Raw genomic sequence first — 11,530 nt, forward strand, 5'->3', positions numbered from 1 at the left:
GAGAACCAAAAATGAAAATGCGCTGGTTGACAAGACTAGCTGATTCATACATATTAGAATATGCAAATCTAGTTAACATTATTATGAATGTTTTCAAATGCATAAATGCAATTAATATAAGGTTGAGAAGAGAAGAAACTTGGCTACTTTTCTTTTCATGAAACTCAATGAGTCAATCATTCAATGCAAAATAATAACCATACAACTATTGACATATTAATAAGTTTGTAATCGTAACTATACGATAACAAGCTAAAATCAAAATAATTTTAATAGTAAATAGGTTTTTGAAAATACAGAATTTATAATTAAAAAACGAGCGAAGTTAAATTTAATTACAATGTACTTGCCTAAACATGATTTTAGATGAAAGAGTTCCAACGCACACTCATACCCTATTGAACTAAATGCGACAATGTATGTCACGTCTTGATAATTATAAATGTTTGTATATAAACTGCAATTAAGCTTTTTGAAATATTTCATTTTATGTTTTTAAAGATCATTTGTTATTTTTAAAAGAAATGTATGAGTTTGCTATGACAGTCAACTCTTTACGTCGAATTCTATTGTGACGTCAGCCAACCCACAGTAGTTTTTATTTAAAATAGAAAAAAATGTCCGCAGCTGTCCCCTACGATGATACTAACATTATAACTTTATCATGTCATATCACCTAAAATATATTCATTTCGTGGTGGGCGACTGCTGCGGATCCATACTTTCCTCTTTAAAAAACTATGAGAAAATGTAGCATTTTTCAGCATTAATGACTAAATCTTCAAAGTGTGCAAAAATATTGAAGTCACAATTATTTTTTGAAACAATGTAAAGTGTATAACTTGGTTCTTTATATATACACGCATTTTCAAATTAATATATGTGTATTTTCATGAGATAGAAACAACTTTTGAGTTTAAGGGCAAATATTGAAAGAAACTGTACTGCAATTCGTTTTATATAGACGAAAAGAGAAAGGAAATTGCACTGCACCTACTCGATAAGATGTTGGATTTTGAAAATGTAGCTCAGTGTATGTGGCACTTCTACGACATCAATTTTAACCAGTAATTGTGTATCAAAATATAAAGGTAATTACAATAGACTAAATGTGCCAGCAATGATCAATCGAACAAACTTTACGGTCATCTACACTAGACCCATGAAATTGTAGCTATGCAACACGTAAATTAAATACATTTATCTGTGTAATATGATTAACGTTATGCTTCAATATAAAATTTACTTTAACCTTATATCAACGAACATGTACTTACTAGTTTTTATAAAACCACAATAAAACACAATCATGTGACCATCAATTTTTGTCCGGGAAAACATGCAAATGAAGTATTTTTCTATTTATGAGAAAATAAATAACTGATCATTAAGATTTCCGCTGAGAATCAGTATTGTGTAACGGCAATGGAATATGAAAAAATTAAACTTTTGTGATTTCAGAATAGATGTACGAATACACTAGCATAATCTTTGAATATGGTGTAATACCCCCTCCCACAATGCCTGACACGGAACACAAATCTGACGAATGGACAGTATACTCATTTTAAGTATTATACATTTTTCGAAATCAAATGTATAATATACATTTACTTTAAAACATGTTCATACATGACGTCAATTTAATTCTGTGCGCTTGCAATATAGTTTTTTAGTATTTGTATGTCCATTTAATTCTGCGTGCTTGCAATATTGTTTTATATAGCATTGAATCATGATTTTTTTTAAGTATTCAGTCTCATAACTGCAGCGGTGGGTGCATAAAAAATTGAGTAACGCGCGTTACGCGTTCTGAAAAGTTGTATGCACATATAGCTGCAGTTATGAAACTGTATACTTCAAAAAATCATGATTTAAAGCTTATATATTTACATTTTTTTAACTTCATACCTTGTCTGCAAATGTGATATATACCTTAAAATTCCCGTCTTATCCTAAGGGTAAGTTCATATTAATGGAAGAGCCACAGTAACAGTCACAAGCTTGAACTTTGATTTTCGCTTGTGACGTTGCAGTTTACAGCGTTCAACGTTTGTGACGTCATAATAAATCCCGTCATTTTAACCTTTGATTACCATTACCATTGTGTGCATTACTATAGCATTGAATCATGATTTTTTGAAGTATACACTCTCATAACTGCCGCTGTGTGTGCATACAAAATGAGTAACGCGCGTTAGCGCGTTATGAAAATTTGTATGCACACACCGCGGCAGTTATGAGAGTGTATACTTCAAAAAATCATGATTTAATGCTTATATTTACATTTTTTCAACTTCTTGCCTTGTCTGCAAATGTGATTCATACCTGAAAATTCCTATCTTATTCTAAGGGTAAGTTAATATTAATGGAAGAGCCACAGTAACAGCCACAAGCGTGAACTTTGATTTTCGCTTGTGACGTTGCAGTTTGCAGCGTTCAGCGTTTGTGACGTCATAATAAAACTCGTCAATTTGACCTTTGACTACTTGTTGCATTTAGAGACATTTGAAGATCACATAATTTATTGGAAAAACATAGTAGAATGTAAATATTATAGCATTGAATCATGATTTTGTGAAGTATACACTCTCATAACTGCCGCGGTGTGTGCATACAAATTGAATAACGCGCGTTAGCGCGTTATGAAAATTTGTATGCACACACCGCGGCAGTTATGAGAGTGTATACTTCACAAAATCATGATTTAATGCTTATATTTACATTTTTTAACTTCTTGCCTTGTCTGCAAATATGAATTATACCTTAAAATTCCGATCTTATCCTAAGGGTAAGTTAATATTAATGGAAGAGCCACAGTAACAGCCACAAGCGTGAACTTTGATTTTCGCTTGTGACGTTGCAGTTTACAGCGTTCAACGTTTGTGACGTCATAATAAAACTCGTCAATTTGACCTTTGACTTCTTGTTGCATTTAGAGGCATTTGAAGATCACAGAATTTAATGGGAAAACACAGTAGAATGTAAATATAGTGTTATAACTACCGTAGCTTTCAACACACTTTACAAGCATAAAATATGTGGAATGTAAATATAAGTATTTGTATGTCAATTTAATTCTGTATCCTTCCAATACGTTTTATAGTATTTGTTTTCAATACTTACATGTGTTTACCTTGGATTTAAGCTACTGTTTGCGGTTTTCACCACGAAATCAATAAACCAGGTAAGATATAAGTTATATAAGTTAATTAACGGCATTGTTGAATTAAAGTCAGAATAAATGAAACTTTCGTTAGTTGATCTCGAATATCTAAAGTACATTTCATTTTTTAGCTTATATGGGCCGACTTAGACAGAATGTTTTTACTGTGCACTCGGAACACAAAACATGGTTAGACGCTAAAAGTGTATGCAGTTCTATTGGAATGACTTTGCAATTTAACTCATGGGACGCTGTCAATTGGTATATAAAAGTTAAAGCCGAGAGTAAAGGGTGGTAAGATTTAGATATATTTTCTAAATATCATAAAGCAACTTTGATAGATCATATATAAAAGATCTGCCATTGATTTGCTATTATGGACACTCAAAAAATGATTTTCTGTTAATGGACACTCATAAATCTGTGTTGTACGAAAAAAAAATACGTGCGTTTTTAACGTTTGAGCACATTTAAATGACATTTTAGAAATGTTGGTGAATATATTAAATAGAGTTTGCTTGTTTTGAGCTTTGGTCAATTTGGTAAATATTCTAATAGGCCTGCCTCTGAGGATGTTTGGATAGGAATGATTAAGCATGCGAATAGCAATTTCTGGTACCCAGCAATGAATGATAAATGTGAAGAAGAAAATATTACACTGCCTGGACAGCTCTATCATGAAAGACAATGTGCAGTTTTAAACATGTCTGGAAATTCTTACTCCGGAAATTCCAACATAATTTATGCAGCAGCTTGTGAAGAAAATTTCCTAGGATTTGTATGCCTTGCAAATTACGGATTAATTCCAAATGGTAAATTTCTTTTACAAATTTTTAAATGTGTTGCAGATGTTTCTATGTAAAACCCCAGTCACACCGGAGCTGCGTTCTCACGGCGATCCCACTGCGTCCCTGAATAATGTAGAACGCCAAGGTAAACGAAGTAGAGTCTCCTACTGGGCCGTAACAACGCAACGGCATCTTCGTCCGTCGCGGTGGGATCGCCTTGAACATTTTAGAACGCCATGCGACAGCGCGCACTTTGAACATGCACAAATACGCGCCGTGACTCTGCGTTCTGATAAACACGCCGTTGAAGCGTAGTGAGGTCGCCGTGACAGCGCCGTAAGTTCTCCAACAGCGCCACGAGAGCTCCGTCGGCGCGCTCAAGGAACGCAGCTAATCGCAGTGTAAACGCAGTGTAAACGCGGTGATAAGTCAATTGCGCTTACACGGAGACCTCACGGAGTCCTTTGGGATCTCACTGCGTCTTTATCGTGCTCTCACTGCGCCCTCACTACGCATCCACAGTGAACAAGTTTTTTTTCATTTGGCTGCGTTCACACAGCAACCACAAAGAGCTATTGCTGCGTTCATCGCGCTCTCGTGACGTTTCTTTTGCGTTTATACCGCGCTCCCACGGCGTTTCTAGTACGTTATCTTCAAGACCACGAAAACTCGAACAATGGCTGTTGTACAATAGCAAGCGATGTAATAATTTTCAAACTGGATGTAGATGACTATGTAAAAAGTAGCATTTGCTAATATTCCAAGACCTAACAATGGACGTAGATGGAATTTATGCCATTTGATTCTGATGTTTTGTAACAATCACTTGTATACTAGCACCAGGCTAGCTTCGTGGCCCTTTGATTTTGTAAGTCGGGTTACCCATAAGTCTTTGCAAATGCGCAGTCAGGTAGAACCGCTGACACCTGGTCATTTCCCGGGTTGGCTGCCGTGTAACGAGACACGATTTTGAGGGCAGCTCTTGTTTGCATGAACCATGTTATAAGTGGGCACGGATAGCAGACCGTGGTAAGTATATGTTATCAGTTTTATTCAGTATTTTTGTGTATTCGACTAGTAATTCTTGTTTATTGAACTAAATATAACCTTGGCCAGCGTTCACCTGTTAAACTTACCTGTATGAGCAGTCGAGCGTATCTTTTGCGTGGAAGTTTAAATACCAGTTTTATACTATCGATAAAGCCTTGTAATAGAATTGTATAGCTTTGAACGTTATTCTATGCGTATTTTTTTTGTATTAGATAAAACTTGCTGATTTATTTAAATGTCTTGGGCGGAAGTGATTCTCCGGAACTTATTGACCGGAAGTGTGCGCCATATTTATTTTGTTATTATTTACATGTTGCTATGAAACATAACTTTGTTTACATATTAGTGACAGACACTTATCATATGATTATTTTATTCAAGTATCATCATATCTTGCCACACTCAGGTTGCCTACATATACTTATAACTGTAATAAATTGTAGCGTTTTGACTTGGTCATACATCAGTGAAGGTCCAGTTGGGATAACCACCCCGATGTTCAACACCACCACGGTTCCTAAGTTCCAGGACCACAGCCCTGAAGGATTCCACGGTGGGGATACTGGAGAGAAGTGAAGTCTACTCCGTGACATCGGCGATGATTTGAAATAAAAGCAGATATCCGATCGAGATAAGTGATCGCGTGACTTGGAACACGAGTGATATGATAGATATTAAGTGATTGATATGTGAACAGTTGAAAATAAGTTTTGGAGTGGCAACCATGTTTAGAACTTAAAGAAAACTATTATATACCGGTTCGTCTGTCTGTCAAAAAAGGTTTTTTTTTTATATTCATAGATAGTATTTTTTTTTATATAAGTTTGTTAAAGTAGGGTTATTAATTACTGCAAATTGAATGAGTATGGGGTGTGAGCGAGTATGGGTGTGAAAGTGTTATTGTAAATATATTTCATTTGTTCTTTTGTTAATAAATTTATAAACCTGAAGTTGTCTTAACTGTTATTTGGAGAACGCCTGGCTTATCCACGTTACATGTTTTCACATCTTTTTAACAACGTTAATAACGGATCTTTTTTGTAGACCTGACTACTAAGTGTTTTGTCCTTGTCCTTCACAAATTGTTTAGAAGTAGTTATGTTTCAATTACAATGTACCTTTTCATAAAATCAAAACAATTTTTTCATCATTTATTTACTAGTTGTAAATTCTTGTTTGTTTCCCAAACAATTGTACAAATTAATATTAACGTACCAAGAAGTAAAGAACGTCTTGAGCACGCAGTCAGCGCGCAGAGCATGCTGTGGACGCTCGATAAAACTAGCACGTCATAAGTGCTATGCGGAGCCTCATCAAGAGCGCAGTTAATCGCCAAGTAGAACTCCGAGGAAACACAGTTACACGCCGTGGGAACTCCGTAAGAACGTCTCGGTCGCCGTCAGGACGCCGTGACATCTCCACTTGTAAAATTTTCAAATAAAACTGTACATTTTTTCTGAATTTTTCTTGCGATCCTACGGCGATTCCATGAAATTTACAACGCCGTGAACACGCCGTGGGGACGCAGCTTGGTGTGACAGGGCGTTATCTGACTTTTAACATTTTCTTCTGTCATCATTAAAATGAGTTTAAACTGTCTTTTGTCACTATTTCACTAGTATCGTTACCTACTTTACTCACATACTAGTTATCAACTTGTTTATATATCTGCCCATTCCAAGCTCAATCATATCGTCAACAGATTTCCATTCATTCTCTAACGCTTTACATCTTCATTCACTACAGGATCTGATGAGTAATTGAGTATTTTATTCAGTTCAACTAATCTGCAAAATTATTAACCCATTTTCATATTCTTTGTGCATTTTAAAAGAAAAATTGATAATAGATCTTTGAATGTATTTATTATAAATTCTCCTTGGATATATTAGTTTTCATCAAATACATGTAGTTTTAATGATATATTCTTTTATATTTCAAATGATATAGAAAATAAAATTTAAGAAACATGTTCATAAATATCCAACATCGTATTTCCTTAGATGTGGAAAGTTATACTCTATCAGAAGTGGTAGAGAGAGGCATGTATCAAAAATCTTGGGGAAATGTAACTGACACAGAATGTGCGGAAAATTCTTTTAGCATTTTTTTCTGTTTTGCTGCTACTTACTATCGAGAAACAGGGATTTGTATCGCAGAATGTACAGATATGGACAATGTTCCAGAAAATGTGACACTTGTCAATTCTACAATCAACTCCACAGTTCTTCTACGAACATACAATAAAGGTATGTCTTTTTCAACGCACTTCCACAATATCTGAGGTGGCCAAATTATAGGGTTTATTGCTCATTACTTTCCAAAGCATACTTGTTAAATATTTAGCGTATTTAACACTCTGAATCAATTTTGGTTTTGATTTTTCTTTAAATGATTTCATTTTTATTAATAGATAAATGTGGCAGTCATTTTAGTTTATGAAGTTTTGAAAACCTGATTGTTGTAAATGAAGTTTTGAAAATCTGACGAGTGTAAAATACTTTATACATATGCTAACAGAAATTAATCACCTATTGTTCGTCATTAGAGAGGTAAAAAAAAAAGATTTATTAGAAAAGCATTCAACCATTTTTTTAAATTTTTGACCGTTCAAATACGTTCAAAATTTTTATTTATTTTCGAAGAGTTTTTGTAGGAATCTTTAATCTTTAAGTATATCATCTTTTAGTCTTAAAAATGCAAAAATTTCGATAATTTAAGGGGTGACTTCTTTGAAAACTTTCCAAAAGAATTAAGTCTTTCTTACACAAAATGTGCAAAATAACATACTTGCCATACACATTACAATACAGCAAAAAGTATATTTCAGTATTTACAATTGATTATTAAAGAAATAATTTTCAACAGCAGACGTACTTTATTTAGAGTAAGTCTATTAAAATACCCGCAGATCTTGAAACTTTATACATAGAATAAATTAAGTGTAGGTTACATATGGTATACCGTAAATGATAGTTTTACACTACGCGGCATCTGTCCTTACTTTTGCAAAGTTTAAATTTTAGTTTTCCTCAACAAAACGGTGACGGATTTTGCAACTATTTCGGACCCAGGGCAGTTCCCGTGTATACCCAATGCAATAGCGACTAGAGAGTCAACCTATGTTTCGACATTAGTTTATGAAACAAAGGGGATATCGTCGAAATGTAGTTGCATTTGTTCATCTACGACCAATATCTCTGTTGATAAGCTTCAAGAAAAACTACATGAGATAAGAGAAGATTTAGTTGTCACCAAAACATCTCTATCTTCATCACAAAGAAAGAAAATATGTGCTCCGGACGAGCGAAAATCTTCAACTAGAATAGGAATAGTGGGTTTGTGTGTCATTATAGGAATTCTTCTCATTTTACTTGTCAATGATATTTTAAATGGTATTCTTTACTTTCTGAAATTGCAGAAGAAGAAGAAGAAAAATAGATAAACTAGACAAAAACCTCGTATGTTTACGCTAAACATTATTGATATTTTATGGAAAATCTGCATTGTTATAAACCGCCAAATGGGGCGAACATTATATCTAAATGGTGACCGAGACCGATATTCTGATTGTCTGGCATTATTAGTCCCCTACCAGTGAAAACCGGGGAAGGGAGGTAGGGGTTATTGTCTTTGTCTCTGTATGCCAGTCATTCTGTCCGAACTTCGTTGTCCATACTTTGTATTTACGACCATCATTATATTTTGATGAATTTATTTGAAACTTGATTTGAAGCTCTATAATGAGAAACTGCAGATCATGTTTGAGTTTATTCAGCTTGATCAACAAATCATAAAGAAATCAATTTTAAACGACTCTTTTTTATAAATAACCAGGTAGGCTTTTAAAAACAATCTGGCACTGATTATTTTCTGGATATATATAGCACATTAAAAGCGAATTGTTTTAAAATTGCCGGTAGGGGACATTTACTGCTTTTATTAAACGTTTATCGTTCCGGCATCACGTAGGACATTGTAATTCATCTATTTGTTGCCTTGCAAACTTTAATGTATTGATTACTTCTGCAGGCCTATTAGTGTATGAATATTTGTTTGGTTTGTGGTTCACTCTTTTTAGGTCACCTGAGTAAACTCGGGTGACCTATTGCTATCCGTTTTCGTCGGTCGTCGTGCGTTAACAATTTTACATTTTTAATTTCTTCTTCAAAACTACATGGATGATTGTTACCATTTTTGGTGTGAGGCATCTCTATGGTAAGAGGAATCTCAATTGTGAAATTCATGCTCTACCAAACCCCAGGGCGCCACATGTGGGGCCAAATATGCAAAAAAAAGCCAAATTTTCAAAATTTTCCTCTCTACTCCCACACATGTGAGGAAAAAACTGGTTCCATAGTTATGATGTCCATGAAGCCCTCTACCAAAATTGTGAAATACATGACCCCTGGGTCATGTATTAAATCTTAGAAAATCTTCTTCTCTACCCCATATATATTTGTTCAAAACTAAATGCCTGGTTATGATGTCCATGAAGCCCTCTACCAAAATTGTGAAATTCATGACACCTTTGTTAGGGGTTCACGCTCTAGAGTGGGTCCAACATGGCCTTATAGTAAAACTGTTTTTTAATCTTAAAAAATCTTCTTCTCTTCTCCCACACAAGTGGGCAAAAAACTGAACACATGGTTATGATATCCACTTTCTTTTCTACCTGAATTGTGAAATTCATGGCCCCTGGGTCAGGGGTTCAGGACATGAGGGGGGGGGGGCAATGTGGCAATATAGTTTAATGCATATAATGTTTAAAAAATTTCTTCTCTATTCTCACACATCTGTATAAAAAACTTACTTTATAATTTTGTTTACCAGGAAGTCCTCTACTGAAATTTTCATTTTCATGTCCCATGGAGTATGGGTTTGACTCTAGGGCAGGGCCAAAATGGATGTGTAGGTGTTAATGCATATAATGTTAAAAAATTATGTTCTTTTCTCCCACGCACCTGAAAGGAAAACTGAATTCATGATTTTGTAGACCAGATCTTTTAGTTTTTCGCCAAAATTATTGGTTTTACAATTCTTTTTGAAAGATTTCAGGCAGGGAGGTGGTCGTCACTACAAATTTATAATTTTTCTACTCAAGAATGAAACCTAACTAATTAAATGCATATATGAGATTCCTCGACAAGTTTGGGTATGGGTTATTAGCAACTCATGTGACCCTTAAGGCCAAATGACCTCTTGTTATGTAGTCGCTTTTTTACATCCATCCAAATTTCAACGACAGTAAAATTATAGTCCTACAATATTAATGAGTTCTGGTTTAAATCTGGGCCAAGTCTATCAATGACACCTTTCCCAGCGAAAAAACAAAAACAGAACATAAGCAAGCTTTTCCAACATCAGAGCGCTAAAATGAGTCCAGAATTCTCATAATTGGGATTAATCATATGTTTCTTGGATTTTACAGTACGGATTTTGTAAACCACACAAATTCGATGTTACACTATTTCGTAGGCTATGGCCTTATAAATTAAAAAAAAGTTATGTCCTGTTAATTACATCTTTGAGCACTCGATTTTGTATATATATATATATATATATATATATATATATATATATATATATATATATATATATATATATGAAAATGAATTGACAAAACTCAGATGGGCTGTAATTGAAACCCTTTACCTTTATTTTCGTTGACCAATAACTTTAAAGCATCAATACTTTATCGTTGTTTGATATTATGCTATTGGGGTGTATGCCAAAAAACTTAATTGCATTGTTCGAATTCTAAAAATCTGACTAGATTCAATTTATAACATTCGAAAATTGAAATCATTTTTGGGAGTTGATTTTAATCAACTCTACTATGCAGTTACTCAGACAAACCGAAAGTGAAACAGTGTTTGGAACTCAGCACAAATAATTGCTGCTGACAAGACTTAGTTCTTGAAAATAATTGATAAATTCGGTGTAATGTATGCTAAAGCATTGTTTTTCAAGGAAACTTATTTATAAATACCTTGAAAATAGTCAGATTTTAAATGTTACGAACAATTGAAATATTTTTTGTAGTCGTATGTATTCCTACGCCAGAGTTCAATATAGTCTCGTTCAACTCGACCCTCGGCTGTCTCCGTAAATCCTTGTCGGAGATTTACGGTGTCAGCCGAGCGTTTGGTTGAATGAGACTAGAGTTCAATATTGCTGGGATCCATACAATTTCCGAGAAATATTTCTATTACTGATACGTAGTCTGATTGAATTAATTTTATCTTTAAATATTACTTAACATGATTCATATGGGGGTTTCTCGACATTCTTGTCGAAAAAGTCCAAAAATTCATATTATAAAAATGTGCGTAATTCAAATAAGAAACTACATGTACTTGTCATGCAAAATAACATATCATTGATTTTAAAATTAAAAAAAACATCGACAAAATTGACTCCCGTCAGTTCTTCAGTACTTTGATTTAAATTTTGTATGTGTGTTTTTTAAACAGTTTTTCTTCAGAAAAACTGAGGGTTTCCAGTTTTCCTATATTATTTAATT

At 34.1% G+C, this 11,530-nt stretch overlaps 1 long non-coding RNA gene across 1 annotated transcript; it reads left to right on the forward strand.

Moving 5' to 3' along the window:
- The first annotated feature begins 4,941 nt into the window (after positions 1–4,941).
- LOC136273117 (uncharacterized) lies at positions 4,942–5,952 on the forward strand. Its single transcript, XR_010711304.1, has 2 exons — positions 4,942–4,983; positions 5,448–5,952. It is a non-coding gene; the product is annotated as an uncharacterized lncRNA (long non-coding RNA).
- The last annotated feature ends 5,578 nt before the right edge of the window (positions 5,953–11,530 follow it).

The sequence above is a fragment of the Magallana gigas genome, chromosome 2 (assembly GCF_963853765.1).
Source record: "Magallana gigas chromosome 2, xbMagGiga1.1, whole genome shotgun sequence".
In the NCBI taxonomy this organism is placed as follows: Eukaryota; Metazoa; Mollusca; class Bivalvia; order Ostreida; family Ostreidae; genus Magallana; species Magallana gigas.